This window comes from Teleopsis dalmanni, chromosome 2, assembly GCF_002237135.1.
Source record: "Teleopsis dalmanni isolate 2A chromosome 2, ASM223713v2, whole genome shotgun sequence".
In the NCBI taxonomy this organism is placed as follows: domain Eukaryota; kingdom Metazoa; phylum Arthropoda; class Insecta; order Diptera; family Diopsidae; genus Teleopsis; species Teleopsis dalmanni.
Window position 1 is genome coordinate 92024865 of NC_051847.1, and position 13511 is coordinate 92038375.

Sequence of the window (13511 nt, forward strand, 5' to 3'; positions counted from 1 at the left end):
GTCTTTCGAGGTCAGAGTTTCTGCGTACTTGGTCTTTTCATAGTTGAACTGCTGAAGTGTTTGGAGCGACATAAAAAACAAAACTAAATGATGACCTATTGTTGGAAGTGAAAATTATTAACAGCCGAAAGTTCAGTTTTTTGAAAAAATTTGCATATTTGTTAATTGTTGCCTTCAAATCGGATTAATTGGTTGGACTGTGTTATATTCCATTTATAAGTAGAAGATATTACTAGATTAGTATAAAATTGGTTTCCAATTTTCTAAATCAGCATTTTAAAAATATTAATAGTTTGAACCTTTAATAGCTGATATTTTAATCTAGCCAATATCAGAGGCGAAGAGAGAGAGAGAGAGAATGACGGACAGAAAAGGTGTTGAGAGAAGTAACATTTTAAAGTACAGTCAAACTTATATAAACCGAATCATCATTCGACTTATGGAGAATTCGAGTTAAGGAATTATATGTTATTTGCTCTCTAAACCCTGTTGTACTCTATTTAGTTCGAGTTCTAGAAAATTCGAGGTATAGAAGTTTGACTGTATTTTTTTGGTGAGCAAAAAAAATAAGTTCCAATAAAAAAATCAACAAGCTTCTGTCCAATATCTATTGCTATATACATGTCCATATCTTCTATCAATAGAGCCCACTTGTTATTATGAAATATCATTTTGAGGTCATTTAAGGAGTGGGGATGTGTATATACTTCATATGTCTCCCATTAAATAATAATAGAGAAACGAGGGCGGTTTGATAAGTCAATGTCTTTTTGAATTTCCCGCGCAGTTACTCCAAATGCAACAGTTCTGCCGTCAGCTGTAATCTACCAGTAGGCAACTTTCTAATTTTGAGCAAATTATGTCTTCAGTTGGTGTTTGATAGCCGTACAAAGCAGACAACCTCGTGAATTTTTACGAAAATGGAAAAAAGTGAATTTCGTGTACTGATTAAGCATTCGTGGCCAAAATCCACGAATTGGGGTACGAACTGCTACCCCATCCAGCATATTCTCCAGATTTAGCCCCCTGCGACTATAAAGATCAAAGATCATTGCACTGACAAAAATCACTGTGTAGCATGGCATTTGGCTTGGACGTGTGATTCGTCCGTATTTGCTTTAAATAGATACGACACAATGGAAGATATATGGTTTCATCACTTATATGGTCTTGTTTTTTTCTTTCGTGCAAAATATTCCAAATTTGTAATTTCACGTTTTGGTGATGTGAATTGGTCACCAAAATCATGTGATTTATATGAACTCAAACTTTCAATATTTTGAAGATGAATATTCAAGATATTTTGCTTTCACATGCTCATTCAAATTTCTAATTTGGTATCAAACAGCAGGGATGTTTGAGCAAAATTCGTAGTCAAAACACTCCAGAAATATACCAATATACGTCTGGCCCAAAATTTTTCTTAAAAGGTGATAAGTTGTCTCAATCTGTGAATATTTGATATCATTTTCAGCATAACTAAAAGTTATGCGACTAGATTGAGTCTTATTTATAGAAGTTTATACCGAAATTTTCTTGATCCAAATATTACTTCTGACACATCTCTATGGTAGATTTATAATTTTGTGAGTGGACATTTATGATATATTCTTAAATTCTGTGTAGAATTAATAGAGAATGTAAAAGTTTCCCTTAGTTTCTTACATCGTAAACTATATGGCAATAACAGCATTTAATTTAGCGATAGATTATGTGATAAAGAATAGTCAGCGATGTCGAAGGCGTGTATGAAGATTTGTGTAGCAGGTGCCACTATTCTCATTACTTTAGTGTACGTGTAGTAGAATGTAAAGAAATTCTCTGTTAGTTTTTAAACCAATTTGTTGATACCGAAATCCGAGTAAAGGAACGTGCTATCAAAAATAGAAAGTTACTTTTGGACACACCAAAAATTCAACAATAAAATTTTAATATTTGGTACGCGTTTAAAAACGATTGGCAATATCGAAGCTATACTCACTGGAACTGTGAATATGAATCTGGTTACTATATAAACATTCCAGAATACTTCGAATATGGTTGACGCCATTATCAAACCAAATTGTTCAATATATTTATTAAGAATCCACAGTCGGTAACTTTTTGCGAGGCCCCTGTGGGCGCGAGGCCGACATTGCTGACGCCTAGCGACGCTACTGGCTGACTATAGCTATCAGAATATCCGATAGATATTCAATTTATTATTAAAAAATATGATGACCACATTTAATATGTACCAAATAGGAACTATTTTTAAACAATTTTTATTTTTTAGTTAATTCTGTTTGTATAGCATTATGTGATAACGTATAATATAAACGTTCCACTCCTAAGAAACCTATATGCAGTATCTAATAGGCTATTTTAGACTCAAACTGACAAATGAATAGATGGACATGGATTAATTAATTTGTTCTGTTAAGAACTTCAAGAAAATAACTACTTCATAGGGTATCAATAGAGTTAATATACACTTTTCCCACTTAGTGTGTAAATATATTATTTTATAATTTATTATATAAATTAACATAAATTAAGTCAATTATTATAAAGCACAAAATGCAATATTAACATTTAATAAAAATATCACAACGAAGCAATTTTGAAACAAGTGTCTTTTAATCCTCAAATTACATTTGTAAATTTCTGTGTCGTGGTATCAAGTCCCTAGCAGATCAATTTTTCATGCTTTGACGAAACGAATTCGTTCGTGGACTGCAGTTAAGCACGAACGTGTTTCGGTTTTATTTTTGATCGGCAAGACAAATTATGATCGTGCGGCTGTGGATGGTCTATGTACATCAAGCAATTTTCCAGCTACGATTTTAATCATTCGCGAACGTGCCAACGAAGTGGCCACACTGCAGCGGAAAAACCTCGTCAACTTTTCCTCAGTTCCGTTCCATCAAAAGACGATTTCGACGTGAAAATCAAAATCTAAAAGTGCTGATTTGTAAAAAAAAAACTATTTAAAACTGCAACGATCACTGCACGGAATTAAAAAAATTTTTAGAAATATTTATGGAAATGGGTTAAAAATTATTAAATGAAGTTCAAAAACCAAAATTCGCATAAATTCTGGCTTAGTCGTTCTCAATGATTTAACGCTTAATCGTATTTGATCATAAAATTTGTTACGGTTGAGAAAACGAGAAAAATTTTATTTTTGACCAACAGAAATGCTTTGGTAAAATAAATAAAACAGCCGAAGAATAACAATATAAACAATAAATTTATAATAAATAAATAAATTATACAATATACGTTCAACAAAATCATTGGAAATCATAAAAAACGATTCGTTCCATGTCGTGGCAACATGAAAGTGTCAAAGTTATTAAAGTTAAATTAAAATCTCTGCAAAAGCGTAAATAAAAAAAATTATATTGTAATTTATACTGAAATTAAAAACATCCTATATATATATAATGTTTATTTTTTATTTAAAGCAACAAATTCAAAATTAAAAATAATATTATTATTATTAATATTATTATTAATGTTGCATTAACAACAAAGTGAAGGCAGTGAAAATAACTAAGTATTTTATATATGAATAAAAAGAAATATATATATATATATATATATATTTTCTCAAGAAATCGATTTAAAAATTTTCTTTAATTATTGTTTTATTTAAAAACTATTATAATAACAAGAAAGAGAAATTTATTATTGTATTTTGTTTAATAAAAAACAAAAAATATAAAGCTAACTAAAGTTATATTAAATATATAAATTATATATACAATAAACATATTCAAAAAATTATAATTTATATGTAGAATTAAATTTTTAAAATTTAAGAAATAATATCATAGTTTTAAAATTGATATATAGAATAGAATAATTAGAATAATAATATTTTAATAGTGAATATTATTATAAGAATAATATTATTATAAAATGTTAATAAATTGTTATTACGACCAATATTCAATTATTTTTTTATATTTGTTACTGGGCTTAGGTCGTTTAGAAGTTGGTCTACGCAGTGTTCCGATATATCTGTAATATATATAATTTTGTATAAAAATTAATATATAACTAAATATTTAACACAGCTTAAAAAGTATAATTTTTTATTTAAATTTATCAATTTTTTTTATTGTAGTTCACTACTGTTCGAAAAAACCTCTTTATTTTTTGTTTTATTTAAAAAAATTTTTATAAATTTATATGTTAAATAAACGACCTAAGCCCAGTAGCAAATATAAAAAACGGAAGAAAATTAAGCTAAAAAAATTTAAAAAAAATATATAAAATTTATAACTTACGAAGCTTGATGCCCTTCTAATAAGGGCATAAGGTAGAACTGATTTTTGAGTTGATTAAAAATACATATTATATATTGTTGTGTGATATATTATATATATAAATATAAATCATGTGCCATTAATTACTAAAAATATATAATTAAATAAATATATTTATTAGTAAGTATATATAAATAGATACAAATATATTTATATGCACATATCTAAGAAAGATGTATATTTTTTCAATACTTAATACAATAGGATAAAAAATATTTTTATTCGTATCTTGGTTTTTATTTTTATGTGTGCATATTAATAAATATATATAATTGTTAGTTTGTTCATATAAATATATTTTCATATCTAATTATTTTATTCTGCCCTTTTTTGGCACAGATTGGTATACATTTTTAATTCACTAATTTTTATAATCAACAACTTTAGAAATTACACTTTTGACCACTTATCATATTGTCATATAAGACGATCTATTTTTTATTAGTACAATATTAGTATATAATTGCAATCCCCATGCCAACATATTTTATTTATAATATTTAATTATTTTAACGTATCTCCTGTAAGACCTTCTTAAAAAAGTAATTAATTTGTAGTTTAAATATTCTTAGTGCTTCGAAATAAGAGTACCTGACCTGTACTCCTATTTACTCTATAACATGGTACATAAGTCCTAGAAAATGTCGTGTTGTAAAAAATTGTCTTGCTTGGGACCTTGAAGTATAATATTTGAGCATAATCAAAAAAATAGAGCATTTTTTTCATGAATTCAGTGTTTTAAACGAAAAACTAAGTTTTTATAAATAATAAACAAGATAGTAACTCAACTAATGAGCTCAATAATAGAATATATGTATACACTTAAAAAAGTTTCATAAGAATCATATTCGGATATTCCCCTAACGTTTTTAGGGAAATATTTTATTTTATTTTATTCTATCTATGAATACGTAATATAGTGTATATAATAGCTAAGAAAATGATTTATACAAGAATAATATTTAGGTTCACTCAGTTGTATATCATTTTTAAAATATAAACAGAAATTGTAGCTGTGTTATAAGAGGCACCAATAACGTGTTATTAAAACGAAATTCGCAGTAACATGTTAAACGGTAATACTCTAATGCAAAAATTTTGGACGTGTTGACAGAAACTGTGTTTTAAGATGTTGGTTTGGAGGAGGGTTACCTGTATATTACGTTAACTATTGGAATTATAAATACTACAGATAACAATATTTTCATACCCGTGTGATTGTTTGGTTATGGTATCCATTATAGGTAACAATGTATCTTTAGGAAATACTTGAAAATATTCTAATAAAAGAAAGGGTAATATATTGAAGTGGATGACAAAGATAGATAAATAGCAGTCATTATTATTAAGAAAAATAAGCTAAAGTATACAAAAGTGGTATTAGATTGTTCTGTGTTCAATTCAACTATATTTTAAATATTTTAGTTCGTTTTAATTTAGTAATATTTTAATTTTCAGATATTTGAAAATTTTTTACAACTTCATGATAAAATAAATAAAAGTCAAATAAATTTTGCAGGTTTTATTTATGACCCGTAATATCTTAAAAAGACGAAGATAATACAATGAGCACTTATAGGTTATAGTCATTTGAACCGCTAGTCACTTAAGACGGTTTTGCACTGCATATTCATTGTTAAGAGGTCTTATTTTCTACAAATGTGAATGAGACTGGTTGTGTATATGTTCTCATTGTCGATGTGACACTTCATTTGAAAGATGAGATTATAATTTATAGTTCATTATTCTTTAAAGAACATCGCGTGAGTCAAATTAATTATTATGCAGACGTTAGCAGATATTTCTTCTTAAGAATGAATGTTCTTACTATAACTTATGAATTATTTTAAATAAATTTTTTTAGTGGAAAAAAATAATTATTAATTGCGATTGCATAAAAAAGTTTAAAATTGTGTCAAATTTAAATTTTAATTTTAATTTTTTACAAAAAATACTTTTGAAATTATTATAAATATTTTTATATGTGCAGATTTTTATTTGTAATATAACAGGTTATGAACTAATAAAATCTATATTATAATATTTTCACAATAAAAAGTTCTCAATCAATATTTTTAGCTCCTGGATGTATACTTTTAATTTATGCGTTATCTGTGAGCATAGATTGTTCTCAGAATACTGACGTCAAAATGTATCCGTTCACTAATATTGCAAATATTAATAGTTTATATAATTTTATTTTTAAATATATAAAAATTTAAAATATGTTTAGAAATAAATCATATATTAATGAAATTAAAATATTTATCTATACAAAATCTATAATAATTATTCTAATAATATTACGGGTGAAAAGATTTATTTTAGAGCATATGGAATTTTCCAAAACAGAAACGTTATTTATCAAGGCCCATTAATAATTAATATATTTATGTGTAGATACATTCATTTAATTTATTTTGACGGCTTTAGCCGATCAAATTTTTCTCCCTGGCAATGTGCCTGATTATAACTAAACTATATATAAATTCAAAAAGTAATATATTATAAAAGTAATAATATATAAAAAAAGGTAATAATATATATATATATAAAATAATATATATAATATTTTTTATATATATTATATTATTTTTTATAAATAATATATATATTATTTTTTATAGTAATAAATATAATAATAAGTAATAAATTTATTTTTACACTAAAAATCAATCATATTAAACTTCTTAATTTTTTAATGATTTTCTTTTTCATAAATATATTTCATTTATTTAATTTTATTTAAATTAAATTACGTTTCTTTATTCAATAACTAATATAACATTGGCTTAAGTACAATATATACGTAATTTCATTTATATTTATGTATATATATATATAAACATTAATATCTAATATTAGTGATTTATTATATAAATACAACTGCCAAATTATTTCACGATAAAAAACATAAGACCTCTTCTGGATTTTTATTTAGCATGCTATACCCGTGCTAAATAGCTAAAGTGTCAATGTAACAATTTGCTAAATAGAAAAATCATGAGTGTAAGTTTTGTGTTCAAACTATTGAGCGGAATTCTATGTAATAGAAGTACTTAATTCGTATATATAGAAAATGCACAAACATTAAGATAAAAAATTCAAAAGAAAACTAAATTATATGTAAATAAGACGGCAACAGTTAATTTATCAGTTTAAATTTAATATTCATCAAATTTTGATATTACACACATAATGTTCAGCAAAAACTTGATACTTTAACTTCTTAGCTAATTAAAATTTAAAGCAAAAGAATCCTTAAAAAGCTTATTATTATGTTTTAAATCAAATATCTAAAATATAATAAATCATTAGCAGGGGAATATCTACCTTAAAACAAGATCTCTAAGATGACGTTACGGATTCATAGTCGGTCTCCGTAAAGTTTGTCGCAGACTCGCCCGTAATGTGTATTAAATCCAATTACAAATTTCTGAAATTCTGCTATTTCTGTATATAATATTGTAATTAAAAATAGAGCAGAAATAATCCTATTTAAAATAAGTTGTTATTATATAAAGAAGTTGTTTTACTTACTTAGTCTTTATAGATGTGTTATTCTCATGCCGCGTTCTCATCTACGCCAGCCTGTCTAGTCAGTACCTTGCTGTCTTTAATTTGTCTGTTCAGATGTATTTGTTGTTGTAAATACAAAATAGATTTATTGACAATCTTACACTAAGAATACTATGTATTAAGAATGCGAGTATCTACGTTTGAGCGCAGCCACAACTGAATATTAATATAATAATTAACAAGTAGAATGTAATTTGAATCTCAATTCACAACTCAAAGTTACTAATTATTATTAAAAAAATATTTATATAACAATTGTTTTTGCTCTATTAAAAGATTATCAATCAGCAAGAAATTTCAGTTGAGAGATACTCATATTTTATCCTACGTGATTGATTTAATAAACGTTTCATATGTCTTTCATTACTAATTTATAGTCAAATACTTTAAGCTTATTTCAATAAAATTAAAAGTTTAAAAAAAAAACATGGAATTAATTCATTTAATATTAATAAATATATTTATTTATTACAATCTAAAGCAGAGTCTTTGCCATTCACATATATAATTCATTCTTCAGTTATTATACATTATGCAATTAAATGAACAAGGAATTATTTAATTACAAAGAATTTGAATTATTTATTTCATATTATGTTGGATAATTAATTACTCAATAAATTTAAGATACATTACTTCAGAAAAGCTGCAGAAATATATAACTTTTCATAATTTTATTATGAGCATTGAATATAGGAAAAAACATAAATTAATTTATTTGTTTAATTAGTAGTATATGTATTTATATACCGAAATTAAAATATATATCCGTGAAGAAATTATTTGTAATTTATTCATTTGAAAAAAATTGTTTGCAGTGAAAATGAAATAAAAGACTTAAGTAAGCAACGCGATTCTTGGCAAATAACCCAACGTACCCAACATATAATGCAAGAAAAAACTCAAGCAGTGCAACAACAACAATAATAATAACAATACTAACAACAACAATAAAAAAATATAAATAAAATAATTATATATGGTATTAATTAGTGCAGAAAGAGTGTAATTAAGTGTGCCGTTGAATTAAGCGTTAGAATCGAGCACTTTTGTGCATGCATCAAGTATTTGTGTTAAACATTTGTTGAGTGCATTCACTTTTATTGCAATTTTTCTAATTTCGAATCATAATTTGAAAAATAATTGTTAATTGCAATTTAAGCTCAAAATGCATGGAAATGAAATGCGATACGAAAATTACTCATAACTCAACAATAATGCACGAAACCTAAATGTATAAAATGTATCTCAAACAATTTTGTTGGAAATGAAAAAATTCCCAACGACTGCCATGCAATCTAAGCGCACCTTTCACACTTTTTTGCAACCTTAAGAGCCTATCAAGAGAATTTAATTAAAAAATTTAATTAAAATTAATAAAAAGACAAAAATATTTTCAACAATAATAAAAATATTTGTGTAATTAAAGTGCAATTAAATAAAAATAGAAAAAGCGTTATTGCTTAACTTTTAATGAAAATTCGGTTTAAGCGTTAATTAACTATTTTAATTGTGATTTTGTGTAACAATTTAACGCCTTCGCCACCGCAATTAAAATGAGTTCATCTACTGCTTTAGTTATAGTTTCAATATTTTATTGTCTGCATTTTGGTGCTATCTTTGTCAGTAGCTCGGAGAGTTCCAATAGAAGTGATAACAACTCTGAAGCTGGAGTATTTGGTGTGCGTCGCATTCACATAACACCAAAACCTACAATTAATTTTAACGGCATTGAGGTAAGTGATCTTAGGTTTAATGAACATTAATGAGGTATTAATATTATAATAATTTTATTATTAAAGTTATTTTAAGACATATAAATATTTTAATTATTAAAATTATTTGAGATATCAAATTTTAGGCATTTACTGTGCCCAAACATACTTAGTGGTAACTATCACACTATAGTATAAGTAAATAAATAGTTAATAAATAAGAGAATAAATAAATTTTAATTATTATTTTAATATATCAATACTAAGCTTCAATTAGTACAATATGTTATATCATATTGTGTGATACGATATAACATATATCCTTACGTGTTATATAAGGATAATTTGTTTATCTTTTAAAATTTATTAATGATACTTACAACTTTTATATAAATTAAAAGTGATTTTAATAGATAAAAAGATATTATAACTTTATAATTATAATTTTGTATTTCATTATAATTTTTTTTTCATATGAAAATTTTATAAGTTTAAGCTGTGCCAAAATACTTTATTACCTCCAACCGCTATTTAGAAATGAACAGGGAACTGATATATAACCAAATAATTCCTCTCTCACTTCTATATGGTTGTGTAGCGTTTAGCAAAGCTTCAAACACTTCTATTCGTCAGCTAGAAATTGCACAAAGTCAGGCTTTGAGAAGACTTTTCAAAGCACCATAGTATATTAGGACGAATGACATCCTCAGGGACATCAAGATTGATCCCATCAAAAAATACATAAAGGATAGAGCCCTGAAATTATTTCTGAAATCTGACAGACTTACCAACACCGCGTTATCAAATCTCAGAATGGTTACAGGCTCTTCGGGGAGCTATGGAGATCTGAGGTCAATTATTGCTTAGTCTAATGAAGTTATAAAAAATAATCTAGTCAAGACGCAAAGAGAGGTTTTGAAGAAACATCGTAGTTAATAGAGAGTAAAAGTGCTTAGGTGCACTGACTCAACTAGCCTTAATATATTAATATATATACATATACATTACGAGTATTACTAAATTAATATGATTTTAATGAAATTAAGGAGTTTTAAAAGTATATAACTTTTTTACTACTTGTGAATCCCAATTTTTAGTAATAATTAAAAATTTGATTTATCTAAGAGACTTTCAATTGATTTAAAAAATGTGAAAAGTTTGGTTTTTGTTTTTGAGTAAGAAAAAAGAAAACGATCTCACTGAGATGTCTTTTGTAAATATTAGTTCTACAGTGAGTTAACTAATAAATTATTAATTTCCTTGAATTTCGTCAGGTTTACTAATAAGTCAGTATTCACTAAAAAACTCTACCAATATACACTATATATTATCTTAAAGGACACCTAAGTTCATTTAGCTGTGTCCATCTGTCTGTCTGTTTTAAACTAGTCTATCGGTTTTTGAGTTTATCGAATAATATTTTAAACCCATATTTTTTGGAAGGGGATCTTTGTTGTATATTATATAGCTTGCATATAATGTAAATAATTCTACGAGTTTTCGCCGTTGTTATTAATAATATTTGAATTAAACTTGGTATAGAATATATTTATATTCATATAACAAAATACATAAAACTATTTTTATATTGATTTAGACTTAGATTCCCGGGTTAGATGTTTTTTACATAACAGAAACAATTACCTTCTAGTGAAATTAACTGTTGCATACTTAGCATTTAAGACCAAATCACTATCCTATCACTAATTTATAATACGTACAGGCATGGGCGTACACAGATAGGGGCAGGGGGGCCCTCGATCCACCCCTAGATTTCAAAATGTTATAATTGTTTTGAATAAAAATTTAATACTGTTTACAAGAAAAGTTTAAAATTTGTCTTTTTTTGTGAACAAAGTTTGACTTTCAGGTTTTCAATGAACTAGGGGTGAAATTTACTAGTTAATATAAGCCAAAAGATAAGAAAAAAGTACTAAAGGGGGGTACCTTAGCACACTTTAAAATATATAATAATATTATATCAGTATATCTGCCTCCCTCCTAATTTCGGCCCTGGGTACGGCCATGTATACAGGTTAATTACATATAATACAATTTTTCGGTTATACTTATCGATTCTCTTATAACCAGGGACCGAAAATAACAGTTATTTTAAAATTTTTTATGAAAAAAAGCAGCAACAAAAAGTTGTCTAAACTCTTATTTAAGTAAATAGTTATCATTCTAACAACTTTTATCCTTAATATTATGCATGCTTTTTATATTTGTGCTTTTTAAAATAAAACTCAAAAAATAATAATTATTATATGCCTTTTATTTTTTTCGCGCAGCAATAACTCTTAAAATTTGCTTCTTATTTTAAAACGCACAAATAACTGGTATACTTGCGTTATATAATATAAAAAGCAAGAGTATCGCGCAAATTCTGCGCGATATTTTTAAAATGAAAATATAAAATGCAATTTTCATACAAGGTAGTTGTTTTTGCAATTCCATAGAAAATGTTTGAAAAGGTTGGTGCAGGTAAAGATTTAGTTCAGTTTTTTGTTTTTGTATTTTGCATTTATATTTTGTATTTACATTCGTATTTTGTAGGAGAACAAATTTGTATGTAAAATACAAAAACAAAAAACTGAACTAAATCTTTACCTACACCAACCTTTTCAAACATTTTCTATGGAATTGCAAAAACAACTACCTTGTATGAAAATTGCATTTTATATTTTCATTTTAAAAATATCGCGCAGAATTTGCGCGATACTCTTGCTTTTTATATTATATAACGCAAGTATACCAGTTATTTGTGCGTTTTAAAATAAGAAGCAAATTTTAAGAGTTATTGCTGCGCGAAAAAAATAAAAGGCATATAATAATTATTATTTTTTGAGTTTTATTTTAAAATGCATATGATAACAGTTATAAGATGATTTTTATTTTTTTTATGATAACTGTTACGGTCCCTGCTTATAACTATCTATGTATATACTACATAGATGTAGTATGCATACTATACATACTATATAGTATATATATACTATTTATCTATATATGTTAAATATGATTATATCTAAATACTTGACTAGTTTACTAATACATGAATTAATAAACTAAAAATATTTAAAGAGATTATAATCCAATAGTTGATATCGGTTAAAAGAAAATGAGTGCTGTCAAGGGTTATTTCACTTTAAGTATTATCACAACTAATATGAGAAAAATTAAATTATCTTTCTAAAAAAATTTTATTATTATCTGCAAAAAATCCAGATTCTAGAAATGAGAAAATTTACGTATATGTAATATCCAATTTAAATATACTTATCAGTCGTTTACTTTAGGACTACTCTTACCATATGTACTTTTGAATATTTTTTATATAATTGTTATCTCTCATATTTCTCATGTTAATAGATTTTTTTTTTTATTTAAGTAATAGGCTATTAAAGCACCCCGACTTAAAAGATCTATTGTGCGCCTACAGGCCCAACTAGAACAATTTTAGACTATTTATAAATCTTGTAATTGCTGCGGGCTTAATTTTACCTATTTGACTTGGGACTAAGATCCCGCTTCAAAGGTAATCGAGTCTACGTCTTGTCACCGCTGGGCAGTTGCATAGAACATGTTCTGATGTTGATAGATACTAACTTGTGTAATATGCTAGGGTTTCCATAGGTTTGTAATAATTTTATATAAGAGGGAAGAGACCAATTTTTCTTATTGCTCTCTTGGATTGTTATGTTTTCTTCGATATTCACTAAGGTTAAACTGCTGCAGCGGAAATCAGATGAAATCAAATTTTGTTGTGTGTTGTTAGTACGGCAATTTTGTCTAGCCATTTTGAATATCTTAATGGCTTTATGTTACTTAGTTTTTAATAACGATTTGGATTATTTTCATTTTCTATTCATTGAATGACATTTTACTTTTTTTTAAAGAA